This window comes from Callithrix jacchus, chromosome 15 (assembly GCF_049354715.1).
Source record: "Callithrix jacchus isolate 240 chromosome 15, calJac240_pri, whole genome shotgun sequence".
Lineage (NCBI taxonomy): Eukaryota > Metazoa > Chordata > Mammalia > Primates > Cebidae > Callithrix > Callithrix jacchus.
The window spans coordinates 42,944,115-42,960,888 of NC_133516.1; the positions used below are offsets into that span (position 1 = coordinate 42,944,115).

At 39.0% G+C, this 16,774-nt stretch overlaps 1 protein-coding gene across 13 annotated transcripts in view; it reads right to left on the reverse strand.

Moving 5' to 3' along the window:
- The window catches only part of FHIT (fragile histidine triad diadenosine triphosphatase), a 1,534,178-nt gene that overhangs the window by 1,466,891 nt on the left and 50,513 nt on the right, over positions 1-16,774 (reverse strand). For 3 of the 13 annotated variants that reach the window (XM_078351379.1, XM_078351378.1, XM_054246228.2), the window contains exon 1: positions 2,040-2,201. The exons of the other annotated variants lie outside the window; for them this stretch is intronic. The gene's annotated coding sequence lies outside the window, so the exon portion shown is untranslated. Of the gene's footprint in view, positions 1-2,039; positions 2,202-16,774 lie in introns of those variants that run through there. 13 annotated transcript variants of the gene reach the window in all.

A 16,774-nucleotide genomic window follows, 5' to 3' on the forward strand; every position in this document is an offset into this window, starting at 1 on the left:
ACAATACCAATGGGATTATTAGATTGCTGGGTCAAATGGTATTTCTGTCTTTAAGCCTTTGAGGAATCACCGCACTATCATCCACAATGGTTGAACTATTTACACTCCCACCAAAGATGCTTAAGTGTTCTTTTTTCTCCACAACCTCACTAGCATCTGTTATATTTTGTTAATAGTAGCCATTCTGACTGGTGTGAGATGGTATCTCATTGTGGTTTTGATTTGCATTTCTCTAATGATCAGTGATGTTGAGCTTTTTTTCCACATGATTGTTGGCTGTATGTATGTCTTCTTTTGAAAAGTGTCTATTCCAGTCCTTTGCCCACTTTTTTATGGGGTTCATTTTTTTCTTGTAAATTTGTCAAGTTCCTCATAAATAGATGCTGGATACTAGACCTCTGTCAAATACATGGTTTGCAAAAATGTTCTCCCATTCTGTTGGTTGTCTGTTTAGTCTGCTGATAGTTTCTTTTGCGATGCAGAAGCTCTTTTGTTATCTCATAATCTAATAGACTAAAATATTAATTTAAAAATATACCAACTAAAGTGCATTATACACCTAAATCAAGGATTTTATAAAATATACTGAAACAGAAACTAAGCATATATTACTTATTCCACTTTCATATATGCAAAAGATACCACTATTGGCCACCAAACTCACCACTCTCAATCTGTAAAATAGGATGATTGGGCTGGGCACAGTGGCTCATGCTTGTAATCCCAGCACTTTGGGAGGCCAAGGTGGGTGGATCATGAGGTCAAGAGTTTGAGACCAGCCTGGCCAAAATGGTGGAATTCCATCTCTAATAAAAATACAAAAATTAGCCAGGCACAGAGGCAAGTACCTGTAATACAAGCTACTGGGGAGGCTGAGGCAGGAGAATCACTTGAACCCAGGAGGCGGAGGTTGCAGTGAGCCAAGATGGAGCCACTGTACTCTAATCTGGGCAACAGAGCAAGACTCCTTTTTAGAAAAAGCAAAAAAAAAAAACAAAACAGAATGATTACGGGTATTTGTGAAATCTGAACACTACCACTCACTACATTAAAATAAAATGGCAACAAATTTCCATAAGTCTTCTTACTCAAAGTATGTTGGCCCAACCCAGCAATCTGGGGATCACCTGGCACTTGTTAGAAATGCAGACTTTCAGACCCCACCTTCTGAATCTACATTGTCCCAAGATCCCCAGAAAATTCTTATGCACATGAAAGTTTGAAAATCATAGATCCAGAGTGTGTGAAAACATAACTACCCTGGGTAAGCATAGTCCTTCATTCATCTCTTTTTTATGAAACTAAATATAGTGGTTTTTCTGAGAGAGATGGGCAGGGAGGGGGGAAGAAATTTTGCTGTGACCAAAATTGCTGCATTTTTTGCCTAGGGGTGAACCTGAAGTTTCATGTCAATCATTTTGTTTTGTGAGTACAATCAAAGTCATGGGGAAAAAGGAGAGGCTGTAGAAATAGGAAAATTGCAAATAATACACATAATTTTGTCATTGAAAGAGAGAAAACAATCTCAGTTATATATTAGTATATGTACTTACTACAGTTATGGTTGAATAAACTATAATACAACTACACAAGAGCATATAATAAAGACATCAAAAATAACAAGGTCATTTTTCATGTACCAAGATGCAATGATCTCTAATGTAAACTTAGCTTAAAATATGCAAGGGGGAAAATGCAAGGGCAGCACAGCATATATGAAGACTATTATTCATGTAAGGAAAAGTACGTAAGTGTATATAGGCATAGAACATCTCTGGAATGACACACAAGAAACACACACAATGGTTACTGCCCAGAGTGGAGCTGAGGCACGAGGGACAAAAGTGGAGGGAGACTGACTTTCCACTGTACATCTTCAACACCTTTTGAATTATGTGATAGTAGTATCCAATGAAAACAATATTTTAATCTAAGCATTGAAGAATTTCTAAAAAGCAAATAAAATACAGTTACCAAGATAATAAAGGAAACACTTTCTATGACAGTTTCAGGTCTGAGAAGTTGTATCTAAAACTCACTGACACTGGAGCTCCAATCCATGTTCCTAGAATGCTCCTAACTGCCCCATACGACCCCGAGAGCCCCCACTGATGCCAGTTCTCTCTGCAATACAAATTAAGCCTCTTCCTCTCCCAGCTGTGAACACATTTTGCAGAAGGCTATTGTGGTTTTCCTTAGGCAGGGGTCAGAACGGCCGGCAGGGGTCAGAACGGCCGGCAGGGGTCAGAACGGCCGGCAGGGGTCAGAACGGCCAGCAGGGGCAGGCAGGTATCATAAACGAGTAAAGCAGGCCTAGTCAAGATAAAGCAAGCCTTCACTCTTCCACCTGCAAGGAAGCAGTGCAGCTACTATTCTGCTCCAAGAAAATACTACCAGGGAGGAGACAGGGCCAGATGTTGCCATGTCTCCCCAGGAATGTCACAAGCTGATAAATTTATTTTAAATACCTCGATTTTAAAATGTTCATATTTTAAATTAATTTTTTTAAAACACTATGCAGACCAAATAAAATACATGTGCAGCTAGTTGTAACCTACAAGTTCACAATCCATCCTGTCATCTTTCCTGTATGGAACCATGAAAATTTCTCTTTTTGTTGCTTTCTCATTGGAACTTCTGAAAAGGAAAAAAAAAAAATCTCTTTTTAAAAAATTCAAGCAGCTATATTTTGGAGAATTGACAATTTACTAATTTATCACTCCAAAAGTGCTGGATAATTTATTTTCCAGTAATTGTGCTTGCCTAGGGACTAAAAATAATGTATTGTGTATGTTGTTTCTAAAGACTGTGGTATTTATTATTGTTAGAATGCCTTTGATGTCTTTGGTGGTATGAACTGTAAGGTATCTCTGGCGGATAGCATTTCACTCTATTTCACAGAATGTACGTATACAGTCCATCAAACCTCTGGGGTTTATTTGCAAAACATAGCTCTTATTTTCCAACAAGCTTTCAGTGGAAGAAAGTTTCATAGAAAAAAATACAAATTTCCTACCACTCTACTTTGTGAGAACCTAAAGAGACTGTTAAGCTATAAAAAAGAAAATTGAAGGATAAATTTAACACTTAAAAGTGACTCTTTTAGCAGGAGGTTTGGGCACCAAGCCAGGTTAAGGAGAAGTAGCTCTATACACATATCTTAACAGCAGTTTATCCAATCTTCACTACACTTTGCTTAAAGCCCAGGACCTACTGAGTCCTCCCAGCCAGCACGTCTCTTCTAACTCGTCCTCCTATTTGTTATCACTCTGTGCCTTCTGCAGTGCTCTGGACTTTTAATGTGAGATTGCTTTACTTAAGTGAACTGCAATGGAGAAAAGAACTCTTTTGATTGAATCTTGACCTGCAGTAATTGGGAACTTATGTAAAAACCCCATGATACTCACATTAAGGTTGGTGGGAGTGTGGGAGGATCCCACTACTAAAGGCTGGGTGCAGAAGAGGGATAATGGAAACTGCAGGTGCTAGAAAGGTACCAACATGCATCCTCCCCCTACAGTACATGGACTTAGTTTTACATAAGGCTATGCTTTCAATTCTGCTTAAGTAACATAAAAACAAATTAGGAAACTCAAGATCTTGTGCTACATATAAAATCTCCATCCACTGCTTACGGTCTAACTCTAAAGTAAACACAACAACAGACAATTCTTATGGAATCTCAAAACCAAGAACCACCATGATAAAACAATTATACTGCAATGCTGAGGGAAGAGACATTTAATTACAGATATAATTTATGTGAATAAGTATAATCATTTTAAATTTCTAAATAAATAGGCATATCATTAAATATGAAACATCAGAAAGGGATTTCAGAATCTGTATGGTCCATCTGCATTGGCAAATTTGATCTATTCAGAATTTACTCTGGGCGTGGGGGAGCTAATGATTCCATTTTTATACTCCAACTGTTGGTTAACTTCCAAATGAAAATGCCTGATTCAGCATATGTTTTCTGTAAGAAAGGTATTTTTCACATGCTATAGCCATGCCAAACTGTGTCTTCAGTTGTTGTTAAGACACTGGTATATCTTTAAATCTTTTCCACATATTAATTTCAGCAGATAATATGTGCACATTTCTCAGGCTATTCCGATATTTCAAATGCCTTGAAAATGTTGTATCTATGTAAATTAAATGGCCAATTAAGATGTCACCATGCAATTCTGTGCAATACATACTTGCAATGGGATGCTTGTGATGGTACCATTAGCCAAACTGGCCTATATACAGATCACCCCTTCTAGAACTTTAGAGATGGGAGTCAGTCAGCTGGGTTCCAGTCATGGTGAAGGGCATGGAATGATCTCGAGGAAACCACAAAAGCACATCTTCCTAGATTTACAATTCCTCATCCGTTAAATGAAAAGAAGACCTGGATCCCAGCAGGACTTCTGTGAAACCCTCACAAAAGGTTCAGAAAAGGATAGAGAACATGACAAAAGGTAAGTTTACATGCTTTTGTGTATGTTATTGTGGCAGGAGGGGAAGAAAAGCAGTACTGCATATAAATACCTCAGAGTCTGTCAAACTAAACACACATTTAAAAAACAAGAACAAAAAAAAACCAACAAAATTAAGAAACCAAAAATAATTAACAACAGTTCAAGTAATTTAAACCTGGATTCTCTCTTGAAGAAATACCAGATGGGTAAAATATACTCCCAAGCCACCAGAAACTCTCCTAAAATCCCTTTGTCCATCTCTGCCACTTTCAACATGCATCTTCCACCCAGATGCCAGCTTGACTGCCTCTGCCATCAAAGTCACCAAACTGAGCTCAAGGAAAATCTTCATTAAAGAGTGAACACATGACATATGCTATCAACTCAGCTTGACTTTACAACATAGGTGCTATGGTTTGAATGATGGTGTCCCTTCCAAAATTAAATTTAATTAATTAATTAGTAATTTATTAAATTGTTGAAACTTAAACCCCAATGCAACAGTATTGGGAGGTGTGGCCCTTGGGAAGTGATTAAGTCAAGAGGGCAAGGCTCTCATGACTAAGATTAGCACCCTTATAAAAGGGCTGAGGTCAAAGGAGCACATCTGTCCCTTCTGCCATGTAAGGATATGGTGTACTTCCCTCTAGAGGGTGCAGCAACAAAGCACCATCTTGGAATCAGAGAGCAGCCCTCAACAGACACCAATCCTACTGGTGCCTTGATCTTGGACTTCTCAGCCTCCGGAACAGTGACAGATGTCTACAGTTTACAAATTACCAAGTCTGTGGTATTTTGCTATAACAGCCCAAATGGACTAAGACAACAGGTAACTAATCTAAGTTCCCAAACTAGTGGACTTTTGACATGTACTGGAAGTAGACAGATAAAGCAGTAGCCAAGATCCTTTCTCATCTTCGCATAAGCAAATCATAGTTGACAAACATTAGTATCTCAGAGCATTCAACAAAGTGACTGGCAGTAAGTAAATACATAAGTGATGAACACACAGAATCGAAAGGCTAACCTGGGTTTCGGGTTTCTCTGGGTTATGGGGCATTCCATGGCCAAGGACTAAAACTCTTCTTTGAATAACTATCTCTAGAGTTTGAGCCATCGAGGCTCTTGGTGTCAAAGACAATTGATATACTTGGATCCATCAAATAACATATCAGCAATTCATGCCCCACTGATGGTAAGAAAGTGCTGCAATCGTTTTATTCCAAAGAGAGCATAAAGATTTACATCAGATGTCAAGGCTAGATGTTGCTCTGCCACCAGAAAGCTTGCTGTGTGAGACATACAAAAAATTAAACACCTCAGGAAATACAGCTTTCTGGAAAACATAGATACCTCTTCTTTTTATCGTTACATTTTTCTAATGAATCTTTCACTGCAATAACTTATGCAGAGAAGTTATGTATCCTGGAATTATTCTACTTTTTGGTAACTATTTTTAAAGCTTTATGCTTTATAAAGCTTTTCTATTTTCCCGATTTGCTTTAAAATCTGCAATATCCACCTTGAGGTTAACTTGAAACTCCATTTCACAGCTAATTCCAACTAAATGTCTTCTCCAGCTTCCTAGATGTCATCTAACCGGTTATATTGTCACTGATTCAGCAGCATATTCAAAGAGACAGAGAATAATTGACATGATGCTGATGAAGTTTAAAATTCAGGGTCCCTGTTGCATGTCCCCTCAGAGTGCCAAGAGTCCTTGGGAATCCATGTTATAGCTGGGAAGCGACATGAAGAGACATCTCTCTGTAAGCATCTGTGGCAAAGAAATCTCAAAAGAAAGGGCACCAAATCATTTAACTGAATCATTTTGAAATAAATACTCATCTTTGCATCAATTTTTATTCATAATCTTTTGCTCTTTTTTCTTAAAGAGGACCTCCCAAATTGAATGAGCTTCCAACTCCACTAAACCTGAGTCTGCGTGATACAAGTGAAGGCATGTAAAAGTGTTTCTTAGTGTGTACTCTCCACCATGCAAGTTTTCAATCTATTAAAAAAAAACAAACCTCATCTTTAAAAATAAAAAATAAAGGTTGGGGATGGGATAATAAAAAGTTACTTTAAATGTACATATTTAAGAATGCTGATTTCATGATGTATTTTCCAATACCAAAATATAAACTAAAATAAAATCTGCAGAACTTCTGGCTCTTTGACATTTCTCCCCAGTGACTTAAAACTTTCAGATGAATGGGACATCTGGGTCTGAGAACTGTGTATTATTACTGCTCTCCACAATAGCAGGCCTACGTGGATTTTTCATGTTAAGACTAGTAAACATAAAAAGCAAACCTATCTCACATGACTGATACGTTTGCCTTTAACAAAACAACCCTGGTCAAAAATTATTAGAAAACAGATCAGCAGCCCCACTGGACTCTGAAGCAATGTAATTAGGTAGTCCAACACTACATTTTATCAAAAAATTCTGACAGCCTAATAACCCGATTGTCATCAGATAGATATTGAAAAATGATACTGGGTTTGCTCCAGCATTAAAATACCACCACTTTGCGGGGGTTTTTGTTGTTGTTGTGCTGTAAAAATAAAAATAAAAAATCTATCAGTGATGCATCCCATTGCTCTGGATAGTGTTTCCGTGAGTCTGCGCCACTTGAAGGATGGCAGAGGAAGTTTGGTTTTGACTTAAAGTTTAAGAAAGAATTCTTCTTAGGATCACCTGCTTGATGTAATCATGAAATCCCTATGGATTAAGAGGGGTAATTATAAAAGAGAATGCTAATAACAACACTAACTGGCATTTATTGAGTGTTCAGATTGTATCAGAAACTGGGTTCCATTCTCTGTGTTATTGGACTCCCAATAACCTTTGGTGAGAGGTGCTACTGTTAACCTCATTTTCAGAGGTGGAAAGGAAGCTTTTCAAGGCTAACGAATCCACCTACACACCCAACAGATCCCACCTCATGTTCTTAACCTCTGCAACGTGTTGCTGGGAAGATGATCAATTTGGTTTTGATGGGATGGGATGGTGGGCATTGGGGGTTAAGAGGTGTTCTTTTCGAGGAAACCATTAAAAACCATTACATATGTGGCCTCCCAGAAGATGGTAATCTAGTATATAGTCTGGCCGGTAAGCCAAATTTTATGTATATTGTGACACTGAAAGAAAAAAAAATATTGTAATTATAGATTATTCACATAGTTAATGCAATTAAATAGAAAAAGGTAGAAACATTAAGATATAGCCTTAGGTTCAAAAATACTCTAGCCTCCATTTAATTAGTCAATTATAAAAAATTATCCACTAACCTGTACAAGAATAAACCTCAGGGAGTACATTTCTAAGATGACCTTTGGAACCCTGATATCTGAAAATCTTACCATTTTATCTATTAGGATATAAATGAGTTACCTGGAATAAATCACTGTCAAATTTGCACATACAAATGGTGTGGCTGAACGAGTCAGTAATAACTAAATGAAACCAATTTTTTCCCCAAACACATGAAAACACCCCAGACTACTGAGATTCTCAGTCAGCCATGCATGGCTATATTTGCAAGGCACTACAAAGTATCCAAAGTAGTATTTTTCCAACCTGTGATTTCATTTGATGTCCATGAGCCTATATCATCTTTTGTTTTTGTTTTTTTGAGATGGAGTCTCACTCTCTCACCCAGGCTGGAGTGCAGTGGTGCAGTCTTGGCTCACTGCAGCCTCCGCCTCCCAATTCAAGCAATTCTCCTGCCTCAGCCTCTCAAGTAGCTAGGACCACAGGCATGCACCACCACACCTAGCTAATTTTTGTATTTTGAGTAGAGACTGGGTTTCACCATGTTGGCCAGTATTGTCTTGATCTCCTGAACTTGGGATCCACTGGCCTCAGCCTCCCAAAGTGCTGGGATTATAGGCATGAACCACTGCATCTGATCAAGCCTACATTATTTCTTAAAATTAAACACAAAAAGATCATTCCGAATTTCACAAACAATGTTTAGAAAAATATACCACACACAAAGGAGCCCATACTGTATGATTCTATTTATTATTTAAAATTAGTTCAGGCACAGTGGCTCACATCTGTAATCCCAACACTTTGGTGGTGGAGGTGGGGGGTGAGAGGATTGCTTGAGGGCAGGGGTTCAAGAACAGCCTGGGCAACATAATGAGACTCTGTCTTTTAAATAAAAAAAATTAGCCAGGTGTGATTGTACATACCTGTAGCCCTAGCTACTTGGGAGGCTAAGATGGGAGGATCTCCTGAGCCCAAAAAGTCAAGGCTGCTGTGAGCTATAATTGTGCCACTGCACTCCAGTCTGGGTGACAGAGTAAGACCCTATCTCAAAAAAAAACACACACACACAAAATAAAACAAAAAAACCACACACACACACACAAATTCGAAAACATGATAAATCCAATCTCAGGTGAGTCAAGATAATGACAACCTCAGTGGAAGCATGGTAGTGAGTGGAAAATGGCATGAGAGGCTCATGTTCTTTCTACCTCTTCTTCAAGATGCTGGTTTCTTGAACATGGTGACTTTGGGAAAATTCATTAAGATGTACAACTTGGATTTACAAGTATACAAATCCTATAGCATGCCATGCTTCTACAAAAGATTGACATAAAACAACCATTCTCTCCCTTTCCTAGTTTGCTACCTAGACAAAGGAGAAAAGATACATTGAGAAAGAGGGTTGGGCAGTCTAAAAACCCTGAGAAGTTTGACTTTACAAACTACTGAGCCACCGACAGTCTTGTTAGAACCTCTTAGCATGCCTTTCCCTCACAGCATCAATTTATATAGCAATTCACTACATTAATTCCTGTAATGAAAGTGTGGGGAAATTTGTAGTCAATCATAATTGTGCCCTGCAAATACCAGAAAATGTTTGCTGGGATGTAAGCCTCTGATGGCTGGCTCAGCAAGTGATTTAAAGTGGCGTGGTGAACTTTCATAATAACAGCTCATTAACAATTACGTTTAAAATGTAAACACTTGATATGTTTTTAGAAACACCAGTACTGATTAGGTTAATTTCACTTTACAGGAAGTCTGAAGATAATATGCTAAACAGAGTTTCCTTTTTTCCCTCTCAACAATGTATTAAATAATAGTAGGTTAGACCTAGTTTTGTTTTCAGTTTCCATACATGAGAAATGTGAAGGCCATGGGGGTTCCAACTCAGTTTCTTTTCTCTAGTTTTCATGTTTAGGAAGCACAGACTTGAAATGTATTTAGCGTGTCTTCCAAGACTAAATACTGAAGTTATGTTTGTACAGCTGTCTAAGTAAAACTGATTCTACTTCAAAAAATAAGTTGATTCAGTCCCAAAACAGTACCAAGCAAAGTATTAATTAATTCAATTGTCCTGTTTTTATTTAAAGCTAGACAAGAACCATAGGGCAGGGACCTTATCAGTGATGTTAACAGCCATATATATATATGCCCAGCACCTAGCTGACTTACAGAAAGAGCATGGGAACTGCTTACTCAGTGATTTGCTTTACCAGTCAACCTTGATATGGAGTGGGGGACAGTTAATGATAGTTATCATTTTAGGACTGAGTTCCTTTAAATTATCAATCTAATATTTTTATTAAATATATGCATTTCAAGTAAAGTTATCTCCATTATTTTTTCTACTGAAAAATAAAGACAAGGAATTCAAATGTTTGGATTATTTTCCCTCACTCATACCAAATAGAAGGAAAGTAAACATTCTAAAGCTAAAGTAATATTCCTAGTTTGACAAATCACATCTTGGGGACACAGAAGCCTAAATTATCTGAAGCCAATTAATTGTCCTTTGTCAATGGAAAGAAGAATTTAGCTCCAAAACTGGATGAAATCCCAACCAAGTAATGAATGACCAACAATGGCAATAATAACATTATTTTTTTCTTGTCTCTTGATTATCAACAAAAAAGAGACTATAGCAAATAAATATACAAATATATACTGTGAAAACACCAATATTTGTACCTACAAGAAGGATGAGAAATTAACTTTGTATAGTAATACCCCTCCACTGTATTTAGGAAAAGACAATACAACAGACCTTTAAGAATGGATGATCCTTCTGGTATTTGAAGGAAGCACCGAAACAAATATATTGTGGAACTAGTGGGGAAAAAAAAATCATCCAGAATCACAGAGCTGAAGGGAGCCCAGGAGGTCACCTGGCCTGTCATGTGCAGATTATCAACAAGTTTCATTTAATTCCAGCATCGCCGGGTCTTCTTATATTCCCTGGGTTCCCACTCAGGGCTCTGCCTAAAGACAGACCAAATGACCAACAAAATCTACCAAGTAGTCCAAGTCATCTAATGCTAGCAAGCCCCAAAATCTTGCCGTATTAGGCCCACTTATAATTGCAGTAACTTGTCTCTTTCCTAGCCTAATTACTATTTTCAGAGACAAATCTCTTTGTTTTGACAATTTTCCTATCCGTTAGATAAATGGTTCAGGAATAGATTCCAGTGCTATTTTCACACATGAAATAAAATATTCTATTTATTCTCTTACATTTCTGTTCTATAAGTGTATGGTTAGACGGATGTTACTATTCTTTCTGGCTACTGGAGATACCAAGTCTGGTTTATATACTCTAACCAATATTAGTCCATGCCCACATAAGCATTTAATGAGAAAGGATCCTGGGGCTACAGGCTTCATAGTTACATGACACTGGATGCTGTGAAGGGGGAATCGCTTTCTCTGAAGTGTAACCATTAACTGAAAAAGAATAGCCTGGTGTGGCATGAGTCATGGGTAACATGTGTGAATCACAGTCCAGATGGGTAGGTGGCCATCTCTGAACAGGATTTCAGAGGTGCTCTCTCTACCTTCATCAACTAGATTCTCCTCCTGGGAAACAAAACATTGTATTCCACAGTTAAAGTGTGAAATGCATACATAACCAGAAAAAAAAGACACAATTGTTCCAAAAGTTCAGTTATTTACACATTCCTATCATGATTTGTTTAATATCTATGAGCCAACATTCTATATACATTTCTCTTTAAATTAACTCAATCCTGCCAGTCTAAATTAATTTTTTAAAGGAGAAAATTTTACAGCTCCACGGTAAACATCCAATGTCACTGGTATACATATTGTATATAGCCAGTATCACTTGCCATAAATAGAAGAAAACTGAAAAGATTTCATTTGACTAACCAAAAATGTATTCATTCATCTCATCTTGTGTACCACATGAAATACTGTAACAAATTGGTTTAAATTCATACTAGAGAGTAAATGAATGATAGAATTCTCAACACCCCTCCATCTTGTCCTATTAATGACATTAAAGGTTGAGGAACCACCAAAAGAGGTAGGCAGGACACCAAGACCTGAAGGAGCATGTATTCGGGATAGAGGGTACAGGCGGTGGGACTGGATATCACAAGCTATGAGAAGTAAGGGTACAAAAGATCAGACAGTGGCCTACTTCATGATTATTTATATCTGGGACTGTCCCTGAATGTGTCATAGAGGAAGTCTTCAGTACTGCTTGATTTGAAGGTCCTTCTACTTCTATGCACCGTCTCTTTTAGACATCCATCTCTGAGCTCACAAATTATCCATCAAAAAGAAATCACATGCCGTTAATAGGTCTCTTCACTGTGGCTGACAGTGCAGAACAAATGCCAGTCCCTGTGCTGAGATACAGATTTCTGGAACACTAACTGGGATTCCCAATCGGGGGAGACGCAGTACCTAGAGGTCACTCCAAGTACTACTAGAACACGCTCCTGAATTATGTTGCTTTTTGCCATACTTGTCACAAAGTGCCGTTATGTTCTAGCTCTCTCTGGATATCTTTCTCTCCAATCAGATTCTCAATTCTCTCATCATCTTTTTATTGCTCTTAACACCTAGCTCTGAGCAAAACAAGTGCCCAGTTTATAGAAGCAGCAAGTGAATCTGAATGAATCAACCACAAGTAAATGAACAAATGAATGAATGAATGAATGAAAACGTATCACCTTTGCAGAAAGAAGCACTTGCACGTCTAAGGTATATCCCCAAATTATCCCAACCTCATCCGAAGTTACCAGGGAATACAACACAAACCCATCAGCATCCCACTACCTTTTCAGAGAAATGACAGGTTCTCCCCTTGCCTGGGCAAAAGATTTGTCACACTCTCTCTCTTAAAGTGCCTCCTTGTTGCAAGCTGTGCAATCTTGGTCAACTTACCTAACCTCTCTGAACGTCTTTCCCTTACTTGTTAAATACTGAAGAACAATATCTGCACCATGAATTGTGATAAAGATTAAATGAGAGATTCAAGAAGAGTGACTAATTCTGCATTGCCTGTAGTGTATCAAAAGCCAAAAAGCCAGCTACATTTTTGGATCAGATCACAATGCCATGATAAACATCAGTGGAATAATGGTCCACAATGTCACACCACATACTTTCATTCTGCTGTCCTCCTCATAACTTCCCTGTTTGCCAGGATCAGGGTTTTTCATGTTTACAAAGAAAATGGAGCAGGTTAGCAGGTCTCAGTGGCATTAACGGGCAAAGCATCATGGGCAACTGTTGTTCATAAATGCACCTTATCAAATGTGTCCTGGGTTGATGATGACCACTTTTTTTCATTCCCATTTTTACTTCTTTCTCAGTCTGAATCTCCTATACTTGTAAAACTAACAGAGCTTCCCTCATTTCTAAATCAGAAAGATGAGCACCTGCAGCCACAGGAAGGGAAATCTGGGACCTGATGCCTATAATATTTTTCAGACAGAAAATATTCCCCTAGCGCCTCTACCCGGGAGATGGTAAACTACTCTGACATCTCAGCTGTTGCCCCTCCAAGCAGATTCACACACCTCTCGGCTAACGCCCCCTTTGGGCAGGCATCTACTCATGTTTACAGTTATTCATTATGACTGGCTATACACACACAGTGCCTTTGGTGTCAAACTGAATGGCCCCTTAGACCCCCCAGTCCAAGACAGCTGGAAGATACAAACAGACATTAAATAAGACACAGGCAGAAAAATTGCATTGCCTTCCTTGAGATAGAGAGACTGAAGGTTAACTAAAGCTGACTGGCTAGTGAGTCCTCTAGAGCTCCAGTGTGGGATGACTCACAGCAAGGAGCACAGGATCAAAACTTTGAGGTGCTTCAGGGTCAGAAAGTTTTCCAGAACAGCTTCTGTGGATGTCTGTAAACAAATTGCCAGCAAGGAAAAAGATCAACTCTTTTGCAGGGGAATCAACCTGAACCAGAAGGGCCAGCATGCATTCTAAAAGTGCCAGGGCAAGTTCTCGACCCTCTGAGCTAGCGCACATCTATTGTGATTCCACATATCTCTCCATAGAATAATCTGGCCAAGAACACACAAATGGAGAGGTGCCCTTCTCCATCTGCGATCATCTAACTGTAGAGTCATGGGAGAAGGTGAGAGACAATGACCTCAAGAGGTGGACTCTAGACCTCAGAATCCACTCTAATGAACACCCTGTGTTTAAACAAGGGATCTTCCATTTCCTCAAAAGGCAGTTAGACACAGTCACATAATTGGGAATCTAAGGACTCTAGAAAGGGCGGGATATTTTCCCACAGACACAGCTGTATTGAAAAATCAACCCGTGCCTCTAAGAGAAATGAGAAAACACAATTGGTGATTTCCAGCATGGCATCCAATCTTCATTTTGTGATCCCTCAATTCTCAGTTCAAGTATAAATAGACTTTTTTTCCTCCCTGAAGTAGGAAAGGGATTAAGTGGGCAGGACATTTTCTAAGTTCTGTGTAGCATATGTTCATAAGCTTTCCTTTTGTAGCATTTATGGATTCATTCTGGAGCAGGGTTAAGCTGGAGCAAAGCAATTTGGCATGCTTGCAATTTGCTTTATCTGGAGAAGCAAGTACAGAATGCAGAGGCCACCTTGACCTGAACAGCAAAGAAGCTTCCCAGAACCCTGAGGGAGACACCGATTGTTTTCCTTACAGGGATGCTCAAGCTGAGCCATCATCCTTGCAAAATAGTCAACGAGCTTCATTCAAATTATCCTCAGGAAAACAGTGGCCAAGCATACACAAGTGATCATTATCATACAAACTTAATTTCTGACCAAATTCCATGATCACACTGCTCTTCCTGAAGTCAGTGAGGCAGTGTCTATACTGCTACACAAACCTCAGGGTCAGCATTCCGATCTATCCCAGCCTAAGAATCCCATTTGGCAGCAGAGGTGCTCTTCAGCTCTGTGCATCCACCTCGGTACCCTCTATCCACACGACTGAACATAGTGCAGCAGCCGATGAGGATGCAGTAGGAGACTTTTCAATGTTAACAATATAATGTTGAATGGAGAAAGCAGTATGTGCCATTTTCATAAAAAACATGCCTACATAAAGAACTAACTGGGGAAAATAACACAAGGAAATGTCACAGGGAGTCATCTCTGGGCAGCAGGATTATAAGCAATTTCTATTTTCTTCTCTTTTGCTAAACTGGTTTCCAAATAGTCTAAAATGCAAATGCATTACTTTTATAACAGCAATGATTTTAATATATAAACTGTGATTCTCAGAATACAGGAGTTAAAGAAAAAAAAAATAAAGACATAGACTGAACCTTACAAAAAAACATTTTTATCCACAAAACAAAGAAGCATTTCATTAAAACAGTTCACCTGCACCATCAGGAAACAACTACATCATATTTCACATTCAGTTTTGTTATTCCCACCATCACTACTTCTTAAGTACCTGCTGTACACAATGCACTGTAGCGAGTATCAGTACTCAGCTAAATAAGCCAGGTAACCAAGTTGTTTACATCACTGGGACTCTTCCAGTGTTATTAAAGTTGGAGAACTTGAAAAGCAGCATTTATGAATAACAGGGGTGTTAATCCATCTGTCTGCCCTATACTCTACTTTCCCAGACAGTCTCTCCCAATCCCGTCAAGTAAGATTAAGTAGAATTAAGATGGCAGCTAACATGGTAGACCTTGTGCCCTGGGCCACAGGTCACTCTGGCAAGGGTGGGCACCTGACTTACATCGAACCACTCAGATTCTTTTCCCCAGGAGGGAGGAATACAGGAATACAGTTAGTCTTTATCTACCCCTTGAATGAGGTGGCCATAGCTGGCCGGATATGCAGAGAAGCCAGTCTGCAGACAGAAGAGGTGAGAGGCTATGAGGCTCCTTAGACAATCTACTGCTCTTTAGGACAGAGATGCTGAAAGATATGGCTGTCCATTTACCCATCCCACTCTGCTTAGTTTTTGAGAGTCAACCACTTCCTGGCCTAACGCTTCAGGAGGCTCACCATCTAACCTTTTGTCAAATTAGTAAGCTATCCTGTAGCCTTCTAGCAAAAGCCTCACCTTTCGTCGTTTTTGTCACTGTTTGTTTTGGATTGTTTCTTGGAAACAAATTATTCCTAAGACATAGTTGCAAGGTTCAGAACTATGAACCCTCTTCCCCCACTCATTACAAGCTGCATCCCTCCTCTTGTCCTTCTTTCAGATCTGAACTTAAATGTCATTAACTCAGAGGAGCTGTCTCTGACCACTCCCAATGAAGAGGCCTGCTGTGTTTTGCCTCTTGATGTTTCCTGAATAAAGTTTACATAACTTTTAACTGTATATGCTTTATTTGTTTACTAGTTGCAATCTGTCTCCTTCCCTAGGGCATAAAATCATCTGCCCAGCCCATGTTCCTTGTACCTCACACAGCACATTCCTAGTGTATTACAGAAGATCAATAGTATTGAATGTATCAGTCAGTCATGTAGGTGAGTATATATTCATTCATTCAATATGCAAATAATTATTGAGCACTTAAAATCTGCAAGTCATAGTCCTTTCTTGGAAAGGAACAAATGATTCAAAAAAAGAGATTAGGTACATATGCAAAGACAAGAACATTGACAGAGCAGGCACTGCTGAGGGCCTGTCAAACAGAAATTTCCCTCTTCCACCTTACACGTAAAGCCCTATGCTGGTTAATTTTATGTGTCAACTCAACTAGGCCATAGGGTGCCCAGATTAAATATTATTTCTGGGTATGTCTGTGAGGGTGTTTCTGGGTGAGGTTAGCATTTAAACAGAAGGCCATCATCCAGTCTGTTGAACAGAAGAAAAGGAGGAGAAAGGAGAAACCGGCCCTGTTTCTGCTTCACTGTGTGAGCTTGGTTACATGATCTCATCCTCTCCTGCCCTCAGACTGGGATTATGCCATTGGCTCCCTTGGTTCTCAGGCCTTAGGACTTGGACTGAATTATACCACCAGCTTTCCTGGGTCTCCAGCTTCCAGATAGCATATCATGGAACTTCTC